Here is a 19,358-nt window from a genome sequence, read left to right on the forward strand (position 1 = left end):
TGCAGTAAGTTTGCTAACATAGGGCCTTACTAGGTGAAACTCCTGGCTTGGAAAATATGAACAAACTAATTTGTAAGGAAGGCTTATCGTCTAACTCCTCAATAACTTGATATCTCAGATCTATACCATATACCACACAATTACATCTCTTCACCAACTCTGCAGGGAAGATGGGTTCTCTATTAGTCCTAGCTGGCCAGCTAGAGCTGAGTCATTTTCACATCACTGCACGATGTAGTCATGACCTTCAGTTAGTTTGAACAGCTCAGAACTTCCATGTTACACTAAAGGGGAAGGCAGAGTGGAAGAAAGCAGAAAAAGGATATCTGGATCAATACAAGAGAAGCCGGACTTGCTTCATGTTTAAAGAGCTTATTTATGAGCAGGGAGGTGAGTTATCTATCCCTGCTCATCCACTTTGCAGCCCAGACCAGCCGAATACCATGATGATTTATATCCACAATGACAAATGGAGGTGTGGGTATTGATTTACTGAAATCACAGAGTAACAGTATGGGCCGTTAGCAATGACAGTCCACAGACAGCCCTTGGCTGAAAAAGAGTGGGACAAACTGCAGCTACTTGCTCCATTCCATTGACTCACCTCTGCTAGTTTTTTCAGGGCTAACTGGCCTAAACCCTGAACCTTACTATTTCCCCCCCACACCCAAAACTGGACCACAAGATGTGCAAAAGTACCACCCTGCCCTCTATGGTTACCTATTCACTTTCTTCTCTTTGGGCTCTATCTTTCCAGGTGCTAAGCACTCAGGAGGTCATCTAATCCAACCCCCAGCTCAAACCAGGACCAACCCCAACTAAATCATCCCAGACAGGGCTTTGTCAAGCCGGGCCTTAAAAACCTCTAAGGATGGAGATTCCACCACCTCCCTAGGGAACCCATTCCAGTGCTTCACCACCCTCCTAGTGAAATACTCTTTCCTAATATCCAACCTAGACCTCCCCCACTGCAACTTGAGACCATCGCTTCTTGTTCTGTCATCTGCCACCACTGAGAACAGCTGACCTCCATCTCTTTGGAACCCCTCCTTTAGGTAGCTGAAGGCTGCTATCAAATCCCCCCTCGCTCTTCTCTTCTGCAGCCTAAATAAGCCCAGTTACCTCAGCCTCTCCTCATAAGTCATGTGCCCCAGCCCCCTAATAATTTTCGTTGCCCTCCGCTGGACTCTCTCCACATCATTTCTGTAGTGGGGGGCCCAAAATTGGATGCAATACTCCAGGTGTGGCCTCACCAGTGACAAATAGAGGGAAATAATCGCTTCCCTGGATCTGCTGGCAATGCTCCTACTAATGAAGCCCCATATGCCATTAGCTTTCTTGGCAACAAGGGCACACTGCTGACTCGTATTCAGCTTCTTGTTCACTGTAATCCCCAGGTCCTTTTCCGCAGAACTGCTGCTTAGCCAGTCAGTCCCCAGCCTGTAGCAGTGCATGAGATCTTCAACCAATCTCATGATTTTTTTTTTGGCAGGCGGGGAAGGGTTCACGTATGGTTTTTGAACATGTGCAGTTGGTATTACTGTAACAATTAATAGTAATAATAAAACTTTGGCCTGAGTGACTTGCCAAGGACCACAGAGGGAATCTGCATCAGGGCTGGGTAAATCTCCTGTCTCCTAGTCTAGTGCTTGAGAAACTTGCCAGTCTAACTTCCAGGCCTCAGAGGTTTTGACGTGTCTGGAATAGCATGTGAAATTTCGGATGCTTCTCAGAATGAACCTCTAAATCTTCTGAAGTTTGCTCATCACTACAAAAAATTCTCTGTTGGATCTCAGTCATCTGGCAGCATACTGAAGAGTATTTTAATGAAGACGTCACTTTAAACTAAGCCACCACCATCTGTTTTGCCCTCTAATTACAAATAGAAAAAAAAAAGAGAGCGAGAGAGAACATAATTCACAATTGGATCATAAAGAGTGAGCAGAAAGAAGTGAGTATCTTTGATTCAATGTGGCCTGTACCCGTTAGGTTGCTTTCATGTTTCATATACAAACCAGGGATGAAACTGCTCCCCTGAGAGAAAACATATTCCCTGTAATAGGAATTTGTTTCAAGGGCATCAGAAATTTAATATAAAAGGGCGTCTCTGAAACAATTCATGCAAAGGTCCTCTCTAGTAGGTCTCAATTCAGTTCAGTAGGAAGCAGTCTTCCCTATAGACGAAGTTTGTATCTCTCTAGGAGAATATTAAAGGTAGGGTAAGAAAGATGGTCTCATAGACACTAGACTGGGACTCAGGTGACCTGGGTTCAACTCCCAGATCAGCCTCAACTCTCCTGTGTGTTAAGTCACTCAATGGCTCTAGTGCTATAGTTACACCCCTGCGCTGCATCTGTAAAATGGGAATAATATAATACACAGGAATGTTGGGAGAATATAGTCAATGTAATGATACTGAGACACCCAGGGTATGTCTACACTGCAATTGGACACCTGCAGCTGGCCTGTGCCAGCTGACTAGGGCTCTTGGGGCTCAGTCTATAGGGCTGTTTAATTGTGATGTAGATGTTCAGGCTCGGGCTCCAGCCCATATTCTGGCACCCTCCCCCCTCATAGGGACCTAGAGCACTGGCTCCAGCCCAAACCTTAATATCTACATCACAATTAAATAGCCCCTTAGCCTGAGCCCGAATCAGATGACACAGGCTAGCTGCAGGTGTCTAATTACAGTATAGACATACCCACAGAGGCTAGATTGACAAGGACCATATAAGTAGGGCTGCCTGGGAAAAAAGACTTCCATTTTGTGAAAAATTTCAAGGTTTTGATATTTGTTTTCATTCCAGTGTCAAACAAAACTGAGCCTTTTCAATGTTTTCATGGAGAGAGACACCTACACTCCCTTCTTACCCCAAAATAGCTAATTGGTTAGGGTACTCATTTGGGACACAGGACACTGAGGTTCAGGTCCTTCTTCCAAATGAAATGATGAGTCAAGCAAGGAAACAGCTGTTCTAAGATGTTTTCTGCACCAGCCATTATCTTGGGTGCAAACAGCTCCCAACTCCCCTGCTTCTGGCAATACTGTCACTCATGCTAGCTAGATGGCAATTGCATGGTACTTTAAACCAAAGACATGTTGATCTCCTAAAGCAGACTATCAGAAACTTCTAGTATGTTTATGTATTTTATTTAATCAAATCATAAGAGACCTTATATGGGATTGGGAAGGAATTATATATGTATATTATTATACAAATAATTAATATACACATAATATACATATTATTATATGTATATTATATACATCCCAACCCCATATGGTGATCAGCTAGACCTTGACCATGTGAGCAAGAACCAGCCAGCAAGCATCTGTGTGAGTGTGAGGGAAAAAAAAAAAGAGAATATGTTTGGTGCTACTTCAGAACTGTGACCCTCCCTGTCTTCAGAGGAAGAAGATTTTTAAAAAAAAATCTCCCGGAATACACTGGGGTGAGGGCAATCCCTTCCTGATCCCTGCAGGTGGCTGGCTGAAATCCTGAAGCATGTGTTCTTAGAAACATAAGACATAAACCAGAAGCGAGTCACAGGGCTGTTGAGCAGTGCCCCTTACTATTACAAGTAACACCGGCACACAATCACACTCCGAAAGTTGTCCAACTCTCCCTTAAAACCAGCAATAGAGCATGGTGAGCCTCTTGTAGGTAAGACATTTTCCACACCAAGGACCCTTGACTGGGAAAGCCTTCTCCTAGCTAGCTCCAGAATGAACCTAGAAACAGAAAAGAGGCCTGCCCAAAGTAATAATTAGTGCCATGAAGGTACGTGAGGCAAGAACAGTTTAGATTAATTACCTGATTCACGGTAGGGAAGGAATTTTCTTCCAGGTCAGATTGGCAGTAATCTTGTTTCGTTTGGTTTTTTGCCTTCCTCTTCAGATCTGAGTATATCTCATTTAATCCATTCCTTGCCATTGCAGAGATCTCGAGCACTGGTGCACCACAGTCTTGTTCCCTGCCTGTGGCACACAATAGTTTAGTGTCCTATGCACTGTCTAATTGGGCTTAGTGTAAGGGCTCTAGGTGGTGGGTAGTGGCCTCTGATGTATGGAAGGTCAAACTAGATGATCTGGTGGTCCATTCTTGCCTCAAACTCCATGAAATTATGACACGATAAATCATATTGCATATTTCCTTTAGGTAATGCTTCTACCTACCATGCAGGGGCCTTGAGGCTGAATCTATTCATGATTTCAAAATGATTTGAAATCCTAAGGCACTAGAGGAATACAAATCATTATTATAATAGAAAACCAGATTCTACTGCTTTGTAGGTTGTTTATCTTCAAATACAAAGCCTCAAACAATCTTTTTAATAACACATTCAGCTGGTGGTCACTAATACCGCTAATGCTTTAAAGCTACTTCAGCAGCCCTAGTGAGATTTCTAGAGGCTTTGCTGTCACTGTAAAATGGTGCTTTAACTGAAGGGGAAACTCCTTTTTAAAATACTCAGTGAACCCCCAAATTTGGACTTAAATGGATTCTTTTAAATAACTTTTGATTTAGCAGCTGCTGCATTGCATCACTGAAATTTTGTTTTTTTGGCCATTACCCTTTCCAAATCATAAGAATTATTTCCAAGAAAAGAGTTCAAAATTCTGTGTGCTCTTGTGCAAGATTTGGGCTGGGGCTTGTAGCATTAAAATACTATAATTCCATTGTAAATTGGAAAAGTATGTCAAGCTCTTTTCTTTTTGTTGGTGAACATTTCTCATGAATGAAGAAAATCATTCCAGGAAGGGAAGCTAACCAAACTTGATACATTTTATTTTCAGGGAATAAGCACACATACTAATACACTCAAGGTAGTCAAGCTAGAGGAAAGACTGTACAGATGGCAGCTTCCCTCTCACCAGATCAATTTCTGGGTGTATTCAGTCTCATCTGCTTACTCTAGTGAGAAAAATAACTTCTTTTTTCCTGCCAGTTTGGCAGAGCCAGCACAGCTAATGGAAACCCAAGTGATCCCATTCCTCTTTGTATGTCATCAAAATAATTCTTTAAATATTTCTAAACACTGTGTTGGGTCCTTACTCTTGTTGTAGCATTAAGAATATCAGGGAACCACACTACACAGCTGAGTGTTAAATACCCTGTTTTTTACTAATTTGCATGTAAACATACTAGGCCTAACTACTTCTCCGTTAGGTTCCGGTGACTTTGGCCGTCAGTCTTTTCCCGCTCTATTCCTGGTAGAATCCCATCCTTGTTGCCAGTTGTTGGGTTTTTGTCCTCCAGACACCACACAGTACATTGGCTGGGGACCAGCAAGTGACAGCTGTCTGTGGCCTCCCAGGCCTGGATTTGAGACCCAGGATATTCATCAACTAAACCACATGGTCCTTGCACAAACCCACACGTGAGAATGGGAGGGAATAGCAACAGAAGATGAAGGGCACTGAGCAGACATAGAATGAAAGGAAGAGAAGCATCTGACACAAATATACACCTAGATAAGCAAAGAAGCCTATCCCATATAAAGGCATATTTCCACAAACACCAGTACAGGTTCCTCCTCAAATGTTTGTGTGAACAGGACACTTATGTGAATATTCATGGGGAAATAAAACCTAAATGGGGTGGAGAAATGGTTACACTGAGCTGGTAGGTATAAAAAAAAAAGTTGATTTTTTTTTCAAATGTCCTTGATTTATTTTCAGTTTTAAACTCTTCTGAAATTTTTCTTATCAGCTCTATGGTTGCCTGACAAACAGAAGAGCAATGTTATGAAGATGTTGTTTCAAGTTTTTGCTGATTACTATTTTCCCAATTCTAAAATATCAAATTTCTGAACTTCATCCACATTTTAAATTTGAAAAATTTTCATCAGCTTTATGGCTGAATCAAAATGCAGCTTAAAATGTGATGCCTCTTATCAAGCCCATAGCTTCTGGCTGAGCTAGATTATATGTGAGAGGCAAGGTCAGTGAGGTAATATCTTTGTGACTGGGTGGACTGAGTCCTCCGGCCTCTGCTGGAGGACTGATGGCTCTGCCACACCCCATCCCAGAAAAGGGCAGTGGAGAGGGTCCTCTAAGCTGCCTAGAGTGGCTGTGTGGGACATAGCCAATCAAAAAAGGGGCTGCATGGAGCAGCCAATCAGGACCCAGCAGGCTAGTATTAAAAGAGATGCAGGGCCAGAATGAAAATAGTTGCTGCCCTGAGCCACAGGAGTAAAGATGATACTACCAGCTGACTGAAGGACCTTAGACAGAGCAATTGCTCCACAGTTCACCAAAGATGTGGACCTATGTGGAGGCTTGGGAGAGCTGGCATTAGTATCAGGGGCTTAGCAATTGGACTGTGGGGTCCCTTATGCCCAAAGAGGTGTCAGATGCTGTGTCTGCACATGACATATGTGACTGGAGATCCAGAGCTGGAGAGATGATACCTGAACTCTTGTGGGATCTGAGTCTTGGGTCCAGTATAGCAGCCTGATGAGGGTTCAACCCAATGAAGACTGTACAGTGAGTACTATTAAAGGTGACTTTTTCCAATACAATAACCCAGGGTTTTTTTTTTGTTTTTTTTTTTTAAAAAGCCCTCAGATGATGGTGTCTGTGTCAAGGGCAGAAAATAAAGAACTAGGTTTGTATTTTCTGAACTTGTTCATAAAAGTCGGGACTCTTCGTCTTCCCTTGAGCTGATGTCTCCTAGTGACATGAGAACCACTTTCATTTCATCAGGAAAGTGCAACAAGTAACAGAGTGATCAGACCAGTTGAAGCGGCTTTTAAGTGTGCAAAGTTAACTCTCCCCCTCTTTTTGCAGAGGGAAAGGATCATTAGTCCTCACAGCTGGGCTAATTATATAAATGGGAAGCTGCAGCCTGCCAGGAACAATCTGAGAGAGAAAAGCTCAGACATGAAACCCTGAGCACACACTGAAAAAAACAGCCAAAAGTTAGATGGGTCAAGCCATTAAATGAAGTGAGAATAAATCTACAGGTACCATTGATAAGAGTCTGAGTAAAGAGGCAAATGAGCATGAAGCCTGAACTAGTCTTAGATCCCTCCGTGTGATCCTTCCAGAATGGAATGGAGGCATTATTAATGGGGGAGTTTTTGGTGAAGAGATGACACTCTCAATTGATTTAAGGTGCCCAGAATAAAATACTGATTAGCAAAGGAAAAGCAGAAAAGAAGGTGGGTTAAGGCTTCCTCAGCTCTTGTATACTAACAAAATCTATCTCCTGAATGCAGTGAAAATCAGGGTATAGCTTCAGGATGTGTATGCATTACAATCTCCAATACTGTCTTGGTTCCAGTTCAGTACTGCACCTGAGCCTTTTAATTAGCCACAGCTGGGATGGCTGGTGCTTAGAGGCAGCCATCTTCACCTACTGTTTGGTTAGTTCTCTGGATCAATCTGGGGAGAACAAGCCGCTGCAATTCATAGAACAAGATTGTTCTTACCTCAATGTGATCATTCTTGCCTATTCCATGGATGATCCTTCCATCACACACACTGCATATGATCAGTATCATCTACTCCTGTGATTTTTTTAATCATATTTGCTGTCTTTCTTAAATCCCTTGAGTTAAATTCAGGTCCCATTGTATTTCCTGGGTGTTTTGCCTTGGCGTCATATGAACACATCAGAATCTTAGCTTTCATTCGTAAAATAAAGTTTCTAGTCTTTATGGTTGCAGCAAAATGCAGGAAAACATAATTCCCTAGAGGTGCAAAAGCCAAAAAGTAAATAAAAATCTTCAAATGTACAATTTTAAAATCTCATGATCTTTAAGCCAATCTCATAATTTTTTTTTGGAGGGGCAGGGGGACTCACAATTTTTCTGAACACTTGTGTTGATCACAGCATTGCCAAGTCCCTTTCTGTCAATAGGGATTACAGCCCCTAACTGAGATCAAGCAAACACACAGTGTGTTGGCACCAATGTGTTTCTTCTGCCAACCCTGCTGTTTTTACCCAGCCATTCTCAACCAGTGTTCCTGAAGTGGCCTTGGTTAAACAATGCTCCTAGTGAGAAAGTGATTTGAGGATATGAGAGCAATTAAATCCCATGGGCTATCTGATTTGCTGAGTTGCAAGCCAGTTTCCACAATGGCGACAGCTGGTTGGGAATGTTTTCATTGGAGAAATGCCAACTTATCGAAACAAACTTTTTTTTTGGATAAATGTCTCTTTCAACAATATTTTTGTTGAGAAGGTTCCTCAGGTCCAGACTGGAAATTCAGGTCAAGTGTATACATTAACTATTCATTGGGCCAGCGAAAGACTGGAAATCTCATTTTTGGTCTGCATCGGCATGAAAAACACATGTCGAAATCTTATCCTTTTTGGTGAAACAGAATTCTTGTTTCCTGGCCAGCCCTAACAGTGACCTTTCAGCTAAAAGCTACGTTAAAGTAACGCTAGTAACCAAACAATGGGAACAGGTTTCCATTCAAATAACTTCTCATTCTTTTGCTGGAATTTACTGGTAATGTTACACTCTCCAATTATTTAGTCCTCTCCTGAGCTCTTTTAAAGCCTTTCATTCTCAACTGTATCTTTAAGTGTCTGAGATGTCTGGAACAAAGCCAAGAGACAACTTATTTTGCCTTTCCATGGGGAATACATACAATGCTTCTATTTCCTTTGAGATCAGGTCAAAATAATTCTCTCCAGCTGGCTTAACTCTGCCGAGGATTTTCTGCCTGTGGTGTGATTGGCAGCTTATTTCAGCTCTGTTGTGTGAGCAAAAGGCAACAGGGCACTCAGCTTCTAAGGCTTCAAAGCTCAGCTTTTCCCACTTGCATGTCAATCTAGCTGTGTTTGTCAACTGCACTGAAAGGCATGACTGAAGGAAATTGAGCCTTCTCTTATTACTATTTCTACGGCAATATAAGGATGCAAGGTACCATACAGACAAACCAAACATGTCCATGAGGACCGTAACAATACCTGTGTGTTTCAGAGTAGCAGCCGTGTTAGTCTGTATTCGCAAAAAGAAAAGGAGTACTTGTGGCACCTTGGAGACTAACAAATTTATTTTTAATAAATAAATAAGCTAATTAAATAATTAAATAATTAAAATAAATAAATTTTTAATAAATTTGTTAGTCTCTAAGGTGCCACAAGTACTCCTTTTCTTTTTGTGAATACCTGTGTGGCAACTTGTCCTGCACGCATGGACCCCTACACCTGCAGAGAACCCACTGAAGTCGGTGGGAATTTGCTCAGGCTCAGGTTACAATATCAGGATTCAAGAGTCCAGTCCTGCATCCCTTCCTCACATGAGTAGCACCATTGACTTAAAATACAATTACTCCTGGTTAGGTATAAAGGAGTAGGGTGTGGCCCTAAATTAAGCACCTCTGAACTTTAGCATCTGTTTGTCTGATATTGTTAAATGAGTGGGTTTGAGAGAATTTTTATAGTATAAATATTTAAATCCTGGGGGTTAAGATTATGAAAACCTAGTTGTAGTTTATAGGCCTGATGCTGCAAACACTTACTATTGGGTGTAGTGCTAAATACAGGTACTGATCCCTTTAGTAATTACTACAATTAGTATTTGGCTTTGTTTAACTTGTAATCCCCATTGGATGTCATCAGGGTTCCCTACCCACTCTGAACTCTAGGGTACAGATGTGGGGATCTGCATGAAAGACCCCCTACGGTTATTCTTACCAGCTTAGGTTAAAAACTTCCCCAAGGTACAAACTTTGCCTTGTCCTTGAACTGTATGCTCACACCACCAAGCGTTTTAAACAAAGAACAGGGAAAGAACCCACTTGGAGACGTCTTCCCCCAAGCCCTACTCCTCCTTTCCCGGGGAAGGCTTGATAAGAATCCTCACCAATTTGTACAGGTGAACACAGACCCAAACCCTTGGATCTTAAGAACAATGAAAAATCAATCAGGTTCTTAAAAGAAGAATTTTAATTAAAGAAAAGGTAAAAAGAATCCATTCTGTAAAATCAGGATGGTAAATACCTTACAAGGTAATCAGATTCAAACATAGAGAATCCCTCTAGGCAAAACCTTAAGTTACAAAAAGACACAAAAACAGGAATATACATTCCATCCAGCACAGCTTATTTCACCAGCCATTAAACAAAAGGAAATCTAACGCATTTCTAGTTAGATTACTTACTAACTTAACAGGAGTTGTAAGGCTGCATTCCTGATCTGTTCCCGGCAAAAGCATCACACAGACAGACAAACCCTTTGTTCCCCCCCCCCGCCCCAGATTTGAAAGTATCTTGTCCCCTCGTTGGTCATTTTGGTCAGGTGCCAGTGAGGTTATCTTAGCTTCTTAACCCTTTACAGGTGAAAGGGTTTTGCCTCTGGCCAGGAAGGATTTTATAGCACTGTATACAGAAAAATGGTTACCTTTCCCTTTATATTTATTTACTGGTCCTTTTGGTCAGGTGCCAACTAGATTATCTGAGCTTCTTAACCCTTTACAAGTAAAGGAGGGATTTTATGCTACCCTTTGCTGTATGTTTATGACAGATGTACTTGTATTTGCACTCAAGATCTCAACATGCCCCTTACCAAACTGCAAGAGATAATAGGCCTGATATTTTTCCTCTCACCCACAGTGATTTTACTACAGACAGTCCATTGGCTTCAGATGGAGTTACTTGTGATTTACACCAGTGTTAGAGAATCAAACCCAACGTATTTCACTTTGTGTTAAACTAGAAATATTGCAATGAAGACTTGATGTCAGTGAATGGAAGACAGCAATGAGTAATGACACCTAATCAAGATATTAATTAACATTTGTAATATCTTAATAGGAAAATGTTGGAGTTAAATTGGAATTTTTACCTCTTAAATTAGTACAGTGGATTTGCTGACATTCTTCATATGCAATTAGTTTGCAATGAAGTAAAAGTATTATCAATGGACTTCTTGAATGGACATTCTGCAAAGCTGCCCTGTAGTTACAGTTTGATGCAGTGCTCATCACGTACTGTCCTGAAGCGCTGTGTAGCATTGCTCTGTAAGATTGAAAGGCTACTACCTTCCACCTCACAGTTGGGTGCATTGGAGTCATAGGTAACATAATCCCAGAACAATGGAGCCGGTTGAAATTTTTTTTTTTTTTTGCACACAAATTTTTCACAGGAAAATGTTCCTTTTGATTTTTTTTCCCCCACTGGAAACTTCAAAATGAACGCTAAGGTGGGTGAGATAATATCTTACACGCAGAGATTGATAGCTTGAGCTGGGGTGAGGGGCCCAGGCCCCTCAAGTTGCTATATAGCCGTGCCTTATACCATGCCCATTGGTGGGTTGTTGCTAGCAGGGATTGAATCTCTCTGATCTTAAAGCATGAGCCTTCTATTGCCAGAGCTAAAAGACCCAGCTAAGGCTGTAGCACGGAGCCTCTCTCTGTGGCCCATCCACCACTAGAGGGGGACAGCACACCACAGTGAGTGGGTGTGGCTTACACAACAGGCAGGGTCATGCTGGAGATGGAGGTAAAGGCTCCATGTTTATATTCCAGTGGCTCTGATGGGACATTCAGAGGCTCTATAGCCATTATTCAAGTTCATAAACTGAAGTAATGGCAAGGGGAGCTGCAGTGAAGACTTGTGCCCTGAATCCAGGCTGAGGACAGTGGATTAAATCTTTCCACCCAGATTACAGCCTGATTACGTAATCTTTTTGTGAATGATTGTTTTCCCCAAGAGCCTGATCTGAAACCCATGGGAGTCTTTCCATTCGCTTTCAATGGGCTTTGAATCAGGCCATAAGTGAATGCTAATTTATCATCAGGAATAAATGCACTTGAGCAGCCTTTATATAAATATAAAGAAAAAAGAATGCCTTGCATGTCCACAGCACTCTTCCTGTGAGGAGCTCCTTTGCTTTACAAATAGACGCCTGGAAAATGGTTTGACTCTACCTATGACTTATGAAATTTCTCTATGCATTTTCTTCTGGTATCTGATCCTCCTCAGCACTTCTCACTACCTCTAGCCAGACATTGTTTCCTAAAACAGCCAGATCCCTTCCTGACAGGGTATTAATTATCACAGCTGGAGGTGGAGGTGTTGTGGCTGCTGCTGCTTGCTGTTGCCATTTAAAAGGAAAAAGTAAATGAAAATGAGGTTTAAAAATGTACCCAAACATCTGTAAACATTGAGTATTGACTGAACAGGGGCAGAGCTGCTTTTCAAGCAGCTTTCTAGGCTTCTTGCCCTCCTTTGTAATCCACATCTTTCAGTGCTCAGATGTCTTAGAAATATTAAACAACATGTTGGCATTCCAATGAAGAGCTCTGCACAGAAGCGGGTCTAATGGATCTGCCAGGAATGACTATCATTAAAATTGTTGATTTCCTCAACTTTATCTGCTGTTTGAAAGTACTCAATGGTTTTGTTTGTTTGTTTGTTTTTTAATCTCAATGTATCCAAAAAATCCTCTTACAAGTTATTTGCAATTCAATTTGTATTGGTTTCACTGATTGGGTGATTGTCACACTGGATTGTTTCTGTTTTCTGATTGGATGGAGTGTAAAAACACTTTTTCGTGCCAATACTAATGTAAAGTTTGTTTTCCCAGAACACATTATACACACAACTTAGAAATTCGGCCCTTGTGTATGTCATGAAGAGTCAGTTTCACAGAGTGAACAGCAGAGGTGCATAAAGGTGGCTGAGCAAATTCATTTTTAAAAATTGAGCAAACTATGTGGAAACTTTTTTTTGCCAGTAGTTATCAAGCTCTGCCTCTCCTGTGCAGGCGAGCAGCTCTGATTCCATCTGATAGCGGGCAGTGGTGCACATACACAGGAGCCGATTCACATTGCTGTGTTGAGAATGATACTTAAGTGTTGAACATTTTGCTCATTACACGATCAATTCACCAACGTATTGGAACTTTTTCACTTTGCCAGATTTCAGTTTTTGCCTCTGATCAACCTAAATTGTGGTTTTGTACAGCTGCTCATCGCCATGTCTTTGAACCCTCTCCGTGTAAATTACATTAGCAATCGAAGTCTGGCTGCAGTCTCTGAGTGTTTTTCCTTTCCAGTTATAGTAAGTTCTGCTTGGGATAGGTGTGTGCGTGTGTGTGTGTGGTTTTTTCTTTTCTTTTCTTGAGGTTTGGCTCGGGTGCATGCTGTGAATGTTTTGGTTATATTTATCAAATGGCAATGTCTTTCAATATTTCACGAAGGGAATCCGCTTTCATATCCATTTAATTTCCTCTTCAGTTTGGGTCAATCAGCTCCCCTCAGTTGAGAATGCATTGTCCATAACTTGCATATCATAACACCAACAGACCCCAATTGTCAGCAGGCAGGATCGAACTGGGGACTTCTGGAGCTTAGTGCATGAGCACTACAACTGGCTCTTAGCTCAGGCTGTAGTGCAGACTCATTTAACTCTCACTAAATGGTCTTGATGCCAGTAGATGAGCCAGAACACCACACCCAGGAGGTGTGTGGGTTACACATGCACTTTGTTCTGAGTATTGTGATTTACTTTGTACCAAAGGAGTACAACTGTGGTCTCTAGTATGCTTGGGACCTGCTGCATTGATTGCTTTGAAGGCTGGGACTTGGCCTTAAATTGTCAGTGGAAGAAGGCAAGGAGCCAGTGAAAGGAACAGCACAAGCTTGTCCTCTCAGAGCCTAAATTATGTAGGAGGCAGGCAGTATGTTCTGAGAAAGCTGCAGCTTTTGCTTTGTTCTCACATTCAGCTTTAGACTTAGAGAATTACAGTGATCCAGTCCTGATGTGAAAAATGTGCACGGATCACTACGGTCCGGAGAAGGGGTGGAGATTATGTATCTCAACAAGCTCTAAGGAAAGTCACTGAAGGCTCAGATCCTACGCTGAGATCAGAATTGATGGACCTTTGCACCCACATGGAAGTCATGGGCACTTTATGCTGGTGCCTGAAATGGCTCATGAAGAGCTAACTTCATGATTTGGGGCCTTGGCTTCTTTCTATTTAAACACTCCTGACAGTATTTGGAGTGTATATCCTCCATATTTGTTTATGAAAACAACTATTTATTGCCTGTCTGAGTTTCTCTTGCAAAGTGTTTTTTGGAATAAGTAAAGTGCAAGGTGAAATCACAAAAGCAATAAATCAGAAATGTCCCTTCTGGTTTTAAGCTTGGATCATTTCACTGAAATGAACTGATTGACCCCTGCCCCTGTGTGCTCAGTTTCTAAAATAATACTGAGCTAAGGGGGGGGGCTCTATTTTTGCCACTGTGGATTTACTGGGCCCTGAAGCTATTCTAATTCGGGGATGGGAAAAGTGAACTGAAAGAGGACAGAAGCCAGATTGATTTACATTTTTATATTACCCAACCAAATTGATGCTATTCAATTGCATTGTGCATTAGCATCAACATTCAGAGAGATTACATGCTAACAAATCTTGAAGATGACCCCAAAAAGATGCTTGTTGTGTGATTTTTCTCTATCATGCTTTGCCTGCTAGACATCTTATAGCCACAATTAAGCCTGCAGCCACGTTCACCTAAACTGTGATCTTGTCAGATCTTGCAAGCCAAATGGGGTCAGGTTTAGGATGAATTTCACTGGAAGAGCTCCAGAAACATGCAGTGGGCTTCAGGAAGTGGCATTAGCATTTCAGGACTGATCCAGTGTCGAGATGATTCTAGGGACCATTGTGGTGCTGTCCTTGGATGAGATGGAAAACCAAGACTCCATTTAGTAATGCACACATCTGTGTCTATAGCTGTTCAATGATGTATCTGTAACTGGGGATCTGTCTAGCTAATGGGAGAGTTTTCAGGCTCATGTTATACCAGTAGTTGGAAAGTTCCTATCAGACCCAGCTAAGGGACTAGATTATTGAAATGTTAATGTGATATACTGGAGAATGCAAAGGGACTAATCAGAACTATTACATTCTAATCACTTGATGCTGCTGGAAGGTCTGATGTGAAATGATCATCAAACACACACAGAGGTCAAATGACCAATCTAGAAGCATGGCAGGACCCAGCTTCCTCCCCTGGGGGAGAAGGAAAGGACATAGTGGCAGAAAGTCCTTTTCCAATGACAGGACCTAGCATGGTCACAGTCTCAATTTTTGGGTCAAAGGGCATGCTTTGGAGAATCATGGGCTCCATCGGCCATGTGTTTGGTCTGAGGTGGATACCATGGAGGTGTCACATTAAGGTTGCGATTGTGCAATCACATTCTGATTATCCCAGATTACCCCAATTCCCCCTAAAATGGGACATGTCTATGATATTACTTGTCAGCATCTGTCCTAAATTGACAATGTGGCTGTTAAACAGCTGCCATTTTGCACACCAGAAGTGGTTGCCCTTTCCTGGTGGGGGAGGAGATCCCTGAATGTAAAATTGATAAAGGGCCCGGGAATTCTTTAGGTGCTATAAACACGGGGCACCATTTCCAACCTGAATATTTGCCACTGCCATGGTATCCTCTATTATGAGCCAAAAAGACATGGTGCTTTAAGCAGATAACTTATCTAAAAAACTCAATATCCATCAGTAGTATTTGCTGTAGATGTAGGTTATTATTTTTACTTTGAGAATGAGTGTGAATTTAAGTCTTAAAGTGCTGGAATGACAACCCTACATATTGAAGTTCTCTACTTATCTGCAGTAGTTCGTTTCCTCCACGTTTCTCCACTTGTTTGCCTCAACCTTGGAGCACAACACAGGATAGCTCAGCCTCCATGTCCATTAAACTATTGTCTCTTCTTAGACTGCCAAAGGAGATGCCAGTTTTGGTGGTGAGATTTTGGCTATCTGGACAACTTTGGCAGTCTCGCTGCAGTTCTCAGCCAACACTTACTTCATGAAGCCTGTCAGTCCTCTCAGATAAGGACTTTCAGTTACTACCAATCTGGGCTTGTATCAGAACCAGCAACCTCTAAAGCAAATGCTCTGTAACCCAATGTAAGTCACAAGACTGCACAAATTGTCATGACAGCAGCATTGCATGTTACAAGGCAGTGTTAAAATAATAAAAAAACATGTTCAAAATTCAAAACATGGAACTAGAAAAGCAGAAATGGGGTGGTTCTGAAAGCATCCCCCTCTTCCAGTCTCTAAATAACAGAAAAGGTCATTCCTGGACATCGACAAGTTTAGGCTTAAAACTAGAGGAAGGTCTCCAACCATCAAAGGAGTGAAGTTCTGGAACAGCCTTCCAAGGGGAGCAGAGAGGGAAAAATAACCTAACTGGCTTGAAGTCTGAGCTTGATAAGTTTATGGAGAGGATGGCATGATGAGACTGCCTACAATGGCACGTGATCCATCTGTGACTACTAGTAGCAAATATCTCCAATGGCCAAAGATGGGACACTAAAAGGGGATGGCTCTGAGTTACTACAGTGAATTGTTTCCCAGGTGGCTGGCTGGTGGGTCTTGTCTATCACCATAATTGGGCTCAGGAAGGAATTTTCTGCCAGGTCAGATTGGCAGAGACCAGAGGGGTGGTTGTTTGTTTTTGTTTTTTGTTTTGTTGTTGTTGTTGTTGTTTTGCCTTCCTCTTCAGCGTGAGGCGTGGGTCACTTGCTGGTCTGAAATAAAGTAAATGGTGGATTCTCTGTAATTTGAAGTCTTTAAAAATCATGAGGCCTTCAGTAACTCAGCCAGAGGTTGGGGGTCTATTACAGGATGGGGTGGGCGAGGTTCTGTGGCCTGTGATGCGCAGGAGGTGAGACTAGATGATCACGATGGTCCCTTTTGGCCTTAAAGTCTGAGTCATAGAATCATAGAAGATCAGGGTTGAAAGAGACCTCAGGAGGTCATCTAGTCCCCCCCCCCCCCGCTCAAAGCAGGACCAACCCCAACTAAATCACCCCAACCAGGGCTTTGTCAAGCCAGGCCCTAAAAACCCCTAAGGATGGAGATTCCATCAACTCTCTAGGTAACCCATTCCAGTGCTTCACCACCGTCCGAGTGAAATAGTCATCTCATTATTTGCGGACCACTGACTAGCAAAGGCTTTGGCCTAGATCCACAGCTGGTGTAAATGGGTGTAGCTCCACTGACTTCAATGCTGACATCATTGGCACCAACTTAACATCTGATTATATGCATCAGTAGTTAAGAGGAACAACCAATAAAATGAACCTCTTCCAATAATATGGCTTCTGACTGCCACCAGTGCCCATAGAGCACTGCCTTGACTCCACCTCTGCTTTCATCCCCTCTCGCACTGACTGTGATTGAGACTCACTTTACCTCCCTGAGATCCAGCTTCTCAGACTCCAACAGAATGCTGCCTCTATCTTCTCACGTGCATCTGCATCATTCCCATCTTGCAAGGGGCCCATTCATTTCATGATTCTGTTCGCTGACTGCTCAAGAGCCTGCCTCTTGGACTTCCTCTGTCCATCCTTCTCCCATTTGTCATTGAACACTGGCCTCTTCTCTCTCATATTAACAACTAATTAACAATTAATTCTCCTTTGCAGCCTGCAGTACCTGGAACTGCCTTTCCATTACATCATTATTGCTTAGTTCTGCCTCTCCTCCGCTGAGCGTTGAATGTATTTACCATAGTGTGTGTGCCACCTCTGCTCTTCAGACATTACAAAAACATTTCTATTCCATAGGCCATGTCAGAAGTTGTAGTTTATAGGTAACCGTACAATTAGGGCAGATTGTAAGGTTAAGGGACAGTACCTAGGTGAGAGTCACAATTTGGTCATCACTGGGTCCCTTCTTCCCCCCTTGCTCCATGATGGAAATAAGCCTGGGTAATTCTTTTCCAGGCCCAGTGGGGTGATCTGGCATTTGGGGAAGTGGAGTATACTCCAAACCTGCCTGAGCAGAAGAGGAAGTAGCTATCAACAGTGCCAGCTCTTCCTCCTACTCTCCTCCAGTTTACTGCCCATGAACCAGGTAGCATGTATTCATGAGTAATGAGGATCTTCTGCTCATTTATTACTACCTTGCCTGATTTTCATAGATTCCTAGATACTAAGGTCAGAAGGAACCATTATGATCATCTAGTCTGACCTCCTGCACAGCGCAGGCCACAGAATCTCACCCACCCACTCCTGCGAAAAACCTCACCTATGTCTGAGCTATTGAAGTCCTCAAATCGTGGTTTAAAGACTTCAAGAGCAGAGAATCCTCCAGCAAGTGACCCGTGCCCCATCCTACAGAGGAAGGCGAAAAACCTCCAGGGCCTCTTTCAATCTGCCCTGGAGGACAATTCCTTCCCTACCCCAAATATGGCGATCAGCTAAACCCTGAGCATATGAGCAAGATTCACCAGCCAGATACTACAGAAAATTCTTTCCTGGGTAACTCAGATCCCACCCATCTAATATCTCCCCTCACTTCCAATGAAGTGAGCTGTAGCTCACAAAAGCTTATGCTCTAATAAATTTGTTAGTCTCTAAGGTGCCACAAGTACTCCTTTTCTTAGATCCACTGCGTTTCCTTTGTCTAAAAAATCTGTTATTTTCTCAAAGAAGGAGATCAGGTTGGTTTGGCACGATCTACCGTTTGTAAAACCATGTTCTATTTTGTTCCATTTACCATTGACTTCAATGTCCTTAACTATTTTCTCCTTCAGAATTTTTTCCAAGACCTTGCATACTACAGATGTCAAACTAACAGGCCTGTAGTTACCCGGATCACCTTTTTTTCCTTTCTTAAAAATAGGAACTATGTTAGCAATTCTCCAATCATACAGTAGAACTCCTGAGTTTACAGATTCATTAAAAATTCTTGCTAATGGGCTTGCAATTTCGGGTGCCAATTCCTTTAATATTCTTGGATGAAGATTATCTGGGCCCCCCGATTTAGTCCCATTAAGCTGTTTGAGTTTCGCTTCTACCTCAGATATGGTAATATCTACCTCCATATCCTCATTCCCATTTGTCATGCTACCATTATCCCTAAGATCGTCTTTAGCCTTATTAAAGACTGAGGTAAAATATTTGTTTAGATATTGGGCCATGCCTAGATTATCCTTAATCTCCACTCCATCCTCAGTGTTTAGCGGCCCCACTTCTTCTTTCTTTGTTTTCTTCTTATTTATATGGCTATAGAATCTTTTACTATTGGTTTTAATTCCCTTTGCAAGGTCCAACTCTACTTGACTTTTAGCCTATCTCACTTTATCTCTACATATTCTGACCTCCATAAGGTAGCTTTCCTTGCTGATCCCTGCCATCTTCCACTCCCTGTATGCTTTCTGCTTCTTCTTAATCACCTCTCTGAGATGCTTGCTCATCCAGCTTGGTCTACCACTCCTGTCTATGAATTTTTTCCCCTTTCTTGGGATGCAGGCTTCCGATAGCTTCTGCAGCTTTGATTTAAAGTAATCCCAGGCCTTCTCTAATTTTAGATCCATAAGTTCTTCATTCCAATCCACTTCCCTAACT

At 42.2% G+C, this 19,358-nt stretch overlaps 1 long non-coding RNA gene across 1 annotated transcript in view; it reads left to right on the forward strand.

Moving 5' to 3' along the window:
* Nucleotides 1-6,206: 6,206 nt before the first annotated feature.
* LOC119863766 overlaps nt 6,207-19,358 on the forward strand; it is a 43,915-nt gene continuing 30,763 nt past the window's right edge. Inside the window, exon 1 of the long non-coding RNA XR_005295735.1 lies at nt 6,207-6,490. This is a non-coding gene — a long non-coding RNA (uncharacterized LOC119863766). The remainder of the gene's footprint in view (nt 6,491-19,358) is intronic.

Source organism: Dermochelys coriacea, chromosome 11 (assembly GCF_009764565.3).
Source record: "Dermochelys coriacea isolate rDerCor1 chromosome 11, rDerCor1.pri.v4, whole genome shotgun sequence".
Taxonomy (NCBI): Eukaryota; Metazoa; Chordata; order Testudines; family Dermochelyidae; genus Dermochelys; species Dermochelys coriacea.